General features: G+C 39.4%; 1 pseudogene across 2 annotated transcripts; it reads right to left on the bottom strand.

Moving 5' to 3' along the window:
* Positions 1–5,909: 5,909 nt before the first annotated feature.
* LOC149224928 (pentatricopeptide repeat-containing protein At1g11290, chloroplastic pseudogene) lies at positions 5,910–8,651 on the bottom strand (annotated as a pseudogene). Of its 2 annotated transcripts, XR_016249554.1 has the most exons (2): positions 8,342–8,651; positions 5,910–8,214 (listed from the first exon to the last, which is right to left on the bottom strand). The product of XR_016249554.1 is annotated as a pentatricopeptide repeat-containing protein At1g11290, chloroplastic pseudogene, transcript variant X2 (transcript). The 2 variants fall into 2 exon arrangements; XR_016249553.1 differs by having other exon boundaries at positions 5,910–8,651.
* Between the last annotated feature and the right edge of the window lie 1,478 nt (positions 8,652–10,129).

The raw sequence follows: 10,129 nt of genomic DNA, 5'->3' as shown, positions 1-10,129 counted from the left end.
GCTTGCTTTGAGAGTTGTTTCCTTCTTCCTTGATTTCTTGTGACTCAGAGTTTTCTCTAGAATATTCTTCTTTGATGACAATATAGTGTTCTTTTTGTGCTCCTTCCCACCATGTAGATCTGTGGTGGTTTTTTCTAGCAAAATTTTTCTCAGAGGCTTTTGGGCAATTTTTGGCTAGATGCCCCGTCTCAAAGCACGATCGACATCTAAAGAGGACACTTTCATAATCAAGCTTCTGGTTCCACACATAGTCTTTACTTGTTAGGTTTATTTCAGCTGGGAATCCGGCGCTGAAATCCATTTCCACACAGATGCGTGCATAGGTGGTTCTGGCATATTCCTCTGTTTCTGGGCACCTGCAGTAAAATTTCCCAATTGCATTTCCAATGGCTTTTAGCGAGGAGAGATTCCAGAGATGCAAGGGTAGGCTTGGCAATCTCACCCAAACTGGTGCTGAGGTTATCACTGCTGTAGAGGGATCGAATGATGGGTTCCATGGCTTCATGAATAGGCCTGATTTTTCCCAAAACCAAGGGCCGGAATCTAGAATACATTGTCTGCTTTCAGGATTTTCAAAATCTACTATAAAGAAACCTCTAGCACAGGGGTAGATATTAATTTCATCAGAAATGATAGGCTTCCATACCTCCGAGATCCAATTGTGGAGTGCTATCAGTCGCGGCCAAAAACCATTGAACCGGCAAATTAGGGCACTTTCGGAAAACTTCAAAGCTTCATCGAGTGAGTCCTGGACCACTTGGATAGTGGGAGCTGGGGCTTCACTCACGATATGGGCAGGAGATTGCCCTCCAGAGGCGGATGAGCCACCAGTAATTGTTGCGAAGCTCGGAGCCATATTTTATGCAGATCTGCACCAGATCGTGCCCACCACAGAGACGAGAAGATATCGAGCCACCGCAGATCTATCGAGCCACCGCAGATCTAGGGGCTTAAGAAATTTTAACGTGAAAAAGACAGCTGGAAAATACAACCTCGAGCCACCGCAGATCTGGAGATATCGAACCACCGCATAGACGAGAAGATATCGAGCCACCGCAGATCTATCGAGCCATCGCAGATCTAGGGGCTTAAGAAATTTTAACGTGAAAAAGACAGCTGGAAAATACAACGTCGAGCCACCGCAGATCTGAAGATATCGAGCCACCGATCAGAAGATGAGAAGATATACTGAGAGGGAGTTACATAAAATGATTCTCTCGGGCCGCAGATGAGCCGCAGAGAGCCGCAGAAGAACTCGACCCAAGAACTCGGGCCGCAGAGAGCCGCAGAGAGCAGAAGAACTCGGCCGCAGAAGAACTCGGGCCGCAGAAGACCTTGACCTTATGATTGATAGCCACGAAAGAATATTTAACCTAGCGCTCGGGCCGCAGAGAGCCGCAGAGAGCAGAAGAACTCGGCCGCAGAAGAACTCGGGCTGCAGAAGAACTCGGGCCGCAGGAGCAGAAGAACTCGGCCGCAGAAGATATTAGTAGATTCGGAGAACTCGGGCCGCAGGAGCAGGAGAACTCGGCCGCAGAAGAACTCGGGCCGCAGGAGCAGAAGAACTCGAGCCGCTGCATGAAGCAATATGAGCTTTAAATAAGCTTATTTTCTAAACTAAAACTGTTATGGACAATTGATCACATGATTATGTGAGTATGACAAGTACTCATTTATAATATATATTAAATAAAAATACTAACAAATTCCAGTCTTATAACGTGGGTAATGACAAGTATTCATTTATAATATGTATTAAATGAAAATGCTAACACATTCTTAGTCTTGTTTCAAAGTAACGACACTTTTTTATATGTATTATCTATATTAATAATATTTATTAGAAAAGTTTAAGTGTAATAAAATATAATTTTAATTGTCTGCTTGAGGTAGCTTATTTGCCAATGGTTGTGGAAATGAAGTCTCACCGAACTAGAAGCCTTGGGTTCAAATCTTGTGCTATCCCCCAATCAAAGTGAAAATGGACGTGATGAAGATATAGTCCTACCAAACTTACTATATATATATATATATATAATTTTAATCTAAATATTTTTAGAATCATAATATATAACAAAAATATGCATCTCAATTATTTTTTTACTTTTTGGATTCTGTAATGTTTAATAGATCCAAAGTTAAAATGAATCTAAGTAACCTAATAAGTTTTCACATGATACATAAACCACTTAATTATGGTAATTTTGGAGCTAAGTTATTATCGAACAAGTTCCATGCCCTTTTCACATGATACATAAACCACTTAGTTATGGTAATTTTGGAGCTAAGTTATTATCGAACAAGTTCCATGCCCTTCCAAAGTTTATGAACGGGATGAGAAGCATGAGAAGCACTAAGTAATAGAAAAGCTATGAGAAGATCTATGGTAAAATAATCTTCTATCCATTCTCCTCGTCTTGAAGGAAATGTAAGTTGCATGCAAACATATATAGATCTGGATGTCTGGGAGACTGAAAGGCATCAAGATCGTTGATAATTGCATCATTACACAGCTCTTATTCGTGGACGATGTTCTCATCTTTCTGAATGGATCTATCAATGATACCTCGGTCTTCAACTTAATTCTTAAGATATTCTATAAAGCAACAGGTATGCTGTGTAATAATTTGAAGTCTACATTATTAGCACATGGATGCTCTCAGCATGATATTTATTTTGCTTTACAGAGATTCCCTTTCACCTCACTGAATTTTGAGGATGGAATCAAATACTTAGGCTTCCATCTTAAACCAAACAATTACAGAATTGCGGATTGGACTTGGTTGTTATCCAAGATCAAAAAAAAACTGAATATCTGGCAGCACAGATGGCTCTCTCACGTTGGTCGTTTAGTTCTCATAAAATCAATTCTTGAAGCAACTCCGGTATACTGAATGTCTTTAGCTTGGATCCCTAAAGGCATCCTCTCCCGAATCCAACAAATTTGCTGCAGATTCCTTTGGAAAGGATCCAAGGAAGGTCACACTTTCGCTTGGACTAGATGGTACCTCATTGCCCTGCCTAAAAATTGAAGAGGCCGGGGTTTAAAAAACCTTCTATGTTTCACCAGGGCACTTGATGCGAAGCTAGGCTTGCATCTCCTAACATTTGATAATTTATGGACCACGGTCATGAAAATGAAATACATCAATCCTCTCAGTCCAATTGAATGGATCCAGAATCCTCCTCAGAACAGACGCCACAGCTCCACGGTCTGGCGTGCCATCCTTCATTCTGTTGAATTCATCCATAATGGACTTGCTTAGAAGATTGGATCAAGCAGACGGGTGCGTATTGGAAAGAATCCTTGGTTTGACAGCAACAATGCACACACCCTCTCACCTGGACTCACTCACTTATTAGAACAAGCTGGCATCACCACTCTCGACCAAATTGTTGATCCGATCCAGACTACTATCTTCTCACAAGCCTGGAAATCAACACTTGATCTTGACATACCTACGAAATGGGAACAGGGATGGACTGACTACATCAATGCCCTCAAGTAATCTCATATTAGAATACTGGACAAAGATGATGAGCTGCTATGGATTTTTTCCCAACACGGCAGATATACTTCCAAGGATGGATACCCTTTTAGACATGTTGATCATAAACCACCGATGCTGAGCTGGTGGTGGCGTCCCCTATGGAAACTGAAAAGCCCCCCAAAGGGAAAACTCCTTATGTGGTGTATTTTGCGCAACAAAATCCCCACAGGTGACAATCTACAAAAGAGATCTTTCTACAGTCCCTCTTGGTGTGAACTATGTAGAAATGTCGATCATTTATTTTTACACTGCCCCGTCTCCAGTGCTTTTTGGCAAACTATATTGCACTCGCATAACATCAGTCTCCACTGGACAGGACAGGACTTTCCACAGCCTGGCGCTCATGGTGGAATCAAGCAGCCCCGCAAAACTTCGGAATCTCCCTATACTCGTCTGCTGGGGTATTTGGATCAATAGGAACTCAATCATTTTCCACAATAGATCTCCTTATTGGACAGTGACCTCTACTCATATATCATCTCTCTATCATCTTATTCCTGAGGACGATCCCAAACAACCTAACAGGATTATCTCGGATGAGATCATTGACACATCCCTCCCATGGGCGTACTTTGATGGATCTGCATAGCCTGATGGCTGTGGATGGGGAGCGGTTCTTTTTCTAAATAATGACCTGCGTTACAAAATAAAAATTGGACTTGGCCGTGGCACAAATAACTATGTTGGACTTAGCAGCCTCCGACACCACCTGTCTTTCTCAATAGAAAAGGGATGCAGACACTTACAGATCTTTGGTGAATCCAAAATCATCATAAATTGGTTCAACCAGCCAGCGATCTACTTGTCACGTGCACACACTGCGGAATCTCTGGGGCTAAGTTCTATTATTAAAAATCACAATATGAATCTGTTTCTTGTCCCCATATTTACAGGGAAAGAAACCAACTTTCTGATCAGCTTTCCAAGGAGGCAATGATCCTTCCACGTGATCAGTGGATAATTCAAGATCAGACCGGGCACACATTCTATTAGTTCTTTGACGGTCGCGGATCCAGGGACAGCTATACCCTGATTTTTTGGAGACCTTTTGTTTTGGATATGATCCACTATCATGTCTATTTTACTGAACTGTAATTTTTTGTCTATCATACGTATATTTCTTAGAGTATATCAGGTTACAGTCATGTAACAGACCTATTTATTATGTATGTGGCAAGGCCACAAATTTTGATACATTTACAGCATGTAATTTTCTATATTAATGAAAGTTATGATTTTTCTTTGGGGAAAAAAATATACAGATCTAGATCTGTGTAACTTTTTGAAAAGTCAGAAATCTAGATGTGGCTAATGATATATAAAATATATAAAATATTTAAAAAATGATATATAAAACATGAAGAAACAGAAAAATCAGATCTCTGAATATATTGTGCTCCAAATTGCTGTCAGTGCAGACTGCTCTGAGAAACTTAGATTTCTGTGTTTTAGAATGTGGGAAGGGGCTATTTTATAGGAAAATGCTTGGGTTTCAGGGCCTTGCCCTTTGCCTTTTTCATTTTACACCTTCTATTTTTCAATGCGTTTTTAACATAACAAAATATTTTGGAGGAACCACCAGCTTTATATTTTCAGCAAGCCAAAAACAGATTTCCAGCAGATCCTCCACTACTTCCAAATTGGAAACATTTTCTGGGAAGATCCTAATCCACAGAAACATGGATCATGAATCCTCCACAGATGAATATGGTATCATTTAAGAAACATATAATATATAGAGCTTATTTGTTCAATGCAGCTCTGGTTTGCTGCAAAAACAATGCATTTTATCCTCCATTAGAGTCATTTATGGTTGTCTAAACTAAGATGTGGGTTTTCTTGCAGAATTTAAAATTTTTAGATAGCAACCAAAACCAGATTGTGAGCTTTGTCGCTTCAATGGTTTGTTGCATTAGTAAAAGGAGATACGTATATGCCGTAAACCACTTCCTTTTCTTTGAGATAGCGATGATTCCATCTTCACAGACATGGAAAGCGGACTAGGCCAGAAATCAGGACAGAACCTGACGGGATTCCAATGCTATTCGTGGATTTTACTTGTCTCCTTGAATATTGATAGAAATAGTGCATTAGCTTGCCAATTAAGGTATCAGTTCTCAAATGCTTTTGTATCTGATCTCTGAAGGGCAGTATTAGATTCTTCCAGATCTTCGGGGAAGCCAAGGGCACTTAATAAAGAGCAAACAGCATACTTCAATTCGCTCGTTCTCCATTCTATTAGTGTTAATTCTATGGATATTGCATGCTGAACAGTGAAAAAATGATGTCCATCATGCAGGGGTTTCTGACAAACTTGGCTGAAGGAGTCTCATAATTTTCCCAACCAATCTTCAGATCTTGGCCAGCTCACCTTTACTGAATATCCTTCCCTTGTGTTACAAATAATTGTAAGTTTCATGCCTTCAGCCCATACTAACATCCCACATAATGTCTCACCAGATATGACCAATAAATACCTCTTGTATTACTAAATTTCTGCACCCTTGTTCTTCGTCAGTAAAATCTACTCAACATAAACAATTCTACATGGCCTGTCATTACCAGTAATCTCCACAGGAACACAGTCCATCCTTAAAATGATGAAAACGACTTGCATCCCTCACAACAATTTCTCGCTTGACAATCCTGGAGATGAACTTGGTGGCATTGTGGCAGTCTCCACAAACACGAAGGTTCTTTGTGATCCGGATAGTTGTCCCAGGGCATGTGTTGATAAGGCCAAAAGAAATTTCCAACTTTTCACTATGACTAAAAAGCATGTGTTCCTTTGCCTCCTCCTCAACATCATGAAGCACAAAATTTGTGTTAGGTATATACCCTAAATCCTCCATCTGCCCAGTTAAGGTTCGCAATGTTGCATAAATTTGCTCAGATTGAGGATGAGATGTGTCCCCTATAAGGAATGCATGTACCCTACTGTTTAGTTCAATCACACTACATCCTGGTGTCTTTTTCAAACCCCTGTCTTTCATCAATAACCTTACCTTTTCCATGTTATCCCACCTGCCAGCCACTGCATAGATGTTTGACAGCAGTACATAATATCCAGCAACTTTGGGCTGCAAATTCAAAAGATGTTCAGCGACATGTTCTCCAAGCTCTATATTACAATGAATTCTGCAGGCACCGAGCAAGGCTCCCCACACAGCAGCATCAGGTTCTACCGGCATCTTTTTGATGAATTCAAATGCCTCATCCAAATGGCCAGCACGGCCAAGAAGGTCAACCATGCATGCATACTGCTTCACCTGGGGTGTGATGCTATAATCTTGACTCATGCAATGAAAATAGTGCCAGCCTTCTTCCACTAGACCTGCATGACTGCATGCTGACAAAACAGAGGTGAAGGTTATGTTGTTTGGTTTTGGACCTAAAAGTTGCATTTGGGAAAAAAGGGAAAGGGCATCCCGACCACGGCCATGTACTCCATAGCCCGCAATCATTGCACTCCAGACCACAACATTTTTTTCATACACTCTGTCAAAAACTTGCTGGGCATTCTCTATATTGCCGCATTTGGCATACATATCTATGAGGGCTGTACCTACAAAAACACAAATTGTGAATCCACTTCTAATTATGTAGCCATGGATCCGCTTCCCTTGTTGCAAAGCTCCCAAATGGGAACATGCTGACAGCAAACTCACCATGGTAACTTGGTCGGATCTCATGCCTGCCAATTGCATTTGATTAAAGAATGCCAAGGCATCATTGTCATATCCACTATGTGCATAACCAGCAATCATCGCATTCCAGGACACCACATCTCTTTCGGACATTGTGTCAAACAATTTCAGCGCAACTTCTACATTTCCACATTTGGCATACATAGATACAAGAGAATTCCCCACATTATCTGACCGCAGACCATGTACAATCACATAACGATGAATGCACTTTCCCCGAGGCAGATCACCTAATTCGGCACAAGCCAAGAGCACACTCAAGAGGGTAACCGAATTGGGCTTCACATCAGCCTTCTGCATTTCATGAAAGAGTTCCAAGGCCTGATGAGCAAAACCATTCTGCGCACATGCATCAATCATTGCAGTCCATGAAACCACATCCCTTCTTGGCATTCCATCAAATACTCGGCGCGCATCCTCTATATGATTGTGCTTTGCATACATCTCGATAAGGGCTGTCTCAACAAAAAAATCTGACAGAAACCCACTTCTTATTACATAAGCATGAATCCACCTACCTTGTTGCAGAGCACCTAAATGAACACACGCCGAGACCACATTTGTGACGGTAAAAGCATTGGGCACCACTCCTCCCAGCAGCATTTGATTGAAAAATTTCAAGGCTGCATTCGGATTTCCATTCTGCACATAACCCCCAATCATTGCAGTCCATGACACTAAATTTTTTTGAGGCATTTTGTCAAACACACGGTGTGCATCTTCTACACTCCCACATTTGGCATACATATCTATCAGACCAGCCACAACATAAACGCCCGGTTCAATCCCAGACTTTACTATGTGGTTATGAATCTGCCTGCCCTCGGGCAGAGACGATAGACCGGCACATGCCTTCAGTATCAAAGAAAACGTGAAATCATCTGGCTGAATGCTTTCCTTCTGCATTTGGCAATAGAGCTTAAGAGCTTCTTCAAAGAACCCATTGCAGGCATACCCTGTAAACATGGCATTCCATGCCAAAACATTTGGTTCGTAAATTTTGTCGAACACTTTGCGTGCATCCTCCAGGCTACCTAACTTTGCATACGTTTTGACAAGTTTAAAATCCAACAAAATACTCACCTGAAGTCCAGAGATGTGTAAGTGGGCATGGATTTTATGAAGGTTTTTGAAGTTGGTGCAGGTCTCCAGCATTGAATAATAAGTACTGACATTGTTATTGACATTATTGTGGAGCTGAGCAGATAAAATGTTCAGAATCGGTGGTGGTTTACTTTGATGAAACGAGATGAGATTTGTGTGAATGAATTTATTTTTAGTACAAGGCAGAAAGTGGCGATGGCACCACCAGTGGATGGATGGCATTGGAGTATTATCGTCATTCCACAGTTCTCACACAGTGAAGCGAACGATAAAGAGTTCTAGGCAGTTCATAAATACTTAAATTTTATAAATTTTACTATCACACACCTAATTTATGGTATGATAGAATTTAGAATTGGGGTGAGTTTATAGTTGTAAAAGCAATAAGGAGAATGTTTAGTAAGTTAGTTGTATATTATTGTAAGGAATGTGGCAGGGTGGGACTATGTTTGCTTACAAATTAAAATATAGGGTAATATAGAAGACTATTATATAGTGGTAAAAACAATTCTAAAATGTTATAGGATAGATGTATTTGGTTTTATATATATACATTTATGCAACATATTTTATGGAGGAGAAAGAGTAGGTTGGGCAAGAAAGCATGCTAATTTTATAACTAATTAATTAAGGATGCTAATTTTATAATTAATTAATTATGGTGATAGTAAGATATATCATTCTTTTGGTGATAGTAAGATATATCATTCTTTTGTTATTAATTATGGTGATAGTAAGATATAGCATTCTTTTGTTACTATTTCTATAGACATAATACTAGTAGGTGGCTCAATATTTTATTCTAAATAATTCAAATGTTGTTCACCAATAGACTTAGCGCAACCACAACATAACATAGTGTAACCATGAGAAAGTTATGCGGAGCTCAACTTATATACATAGCCATTAATCAATGGCATGATGATTTCTTATGTAACTTAAAAAACAAATTCTTAGTAAGATGCTTCAAGAATCTTAATTTTAAGCATCTATCACCTATCAAAAAGTTGGATATCATTTTATATATCTTCATTTTTTGAGCATCCATCACCTATTAAGAAGTAGAACATTATTTAATACGTGGAGGAGTGAGGTCAAACCCAACTTAATAACCATAACAATTTAGTTCGAATGTGTTACCCTAAAGGAGAATTGTCTGCCTTTTTTGAGAAATCAAATCCTTCTATTGTAATAGTTCCATGCTCCCACTAACCCAACTTGTCTTTCATGGATTTTAAAACTTTAAGAAAGACACAAATGCATTCATCAAATTATCAATTGTGTACATTCACATGCAACAACCCGACTAGAGATTCTTGTTAATCAAGTATATTTTTATAATACCAGTTATAGATCCGCTACTAACTGTTTATGACCACCTTTTACAAGTTTCTAATGGTGTATGGATAATATATTAAATTGTGCAAAATAATTCATCTTCATTTGAGATTAGATATGTGTGCAAATTTTAAAAAGATGAAGAAACAAATAAAATAAGATGATTTATTGTGTTAGTTGGGTTTTCCATTTTTAAAACTAAGACATGGTGTCACAATGTCATAATTGCGTGACTGAAATATTGGTGCATTCACAACACAATGCCAAATGGCCACTTTGATTGTGCCAAGGTTAATCGACGTAATGCACATCTCATGCAAATGCCTAATTGTGAGCTCATATTTGGACAAGTTCTTACCATGACATTTAAATAGCATGACATTTTCATAAAATGCATTTCATTGATCTTTGACTCGTTTTTAGATTGAT

This window comes from Pinus tabuliformis, chromosome Q (assembly GCF_031772625.1).
Source record: "Pinus tabuliformis cultivar Carrire ecotype Pingquan chromosome Q, CPIR1, whole genome shotgun sequence".
NCBI lineage: Eukaryota > Viridiplantae > Streptophyta > Pinopsida > Pinales > Pinaceae > Pinus > Pinus tabuliformis.
This window is presented reverse-complemented; position numbering and strand designations above follow the sequence as displayed.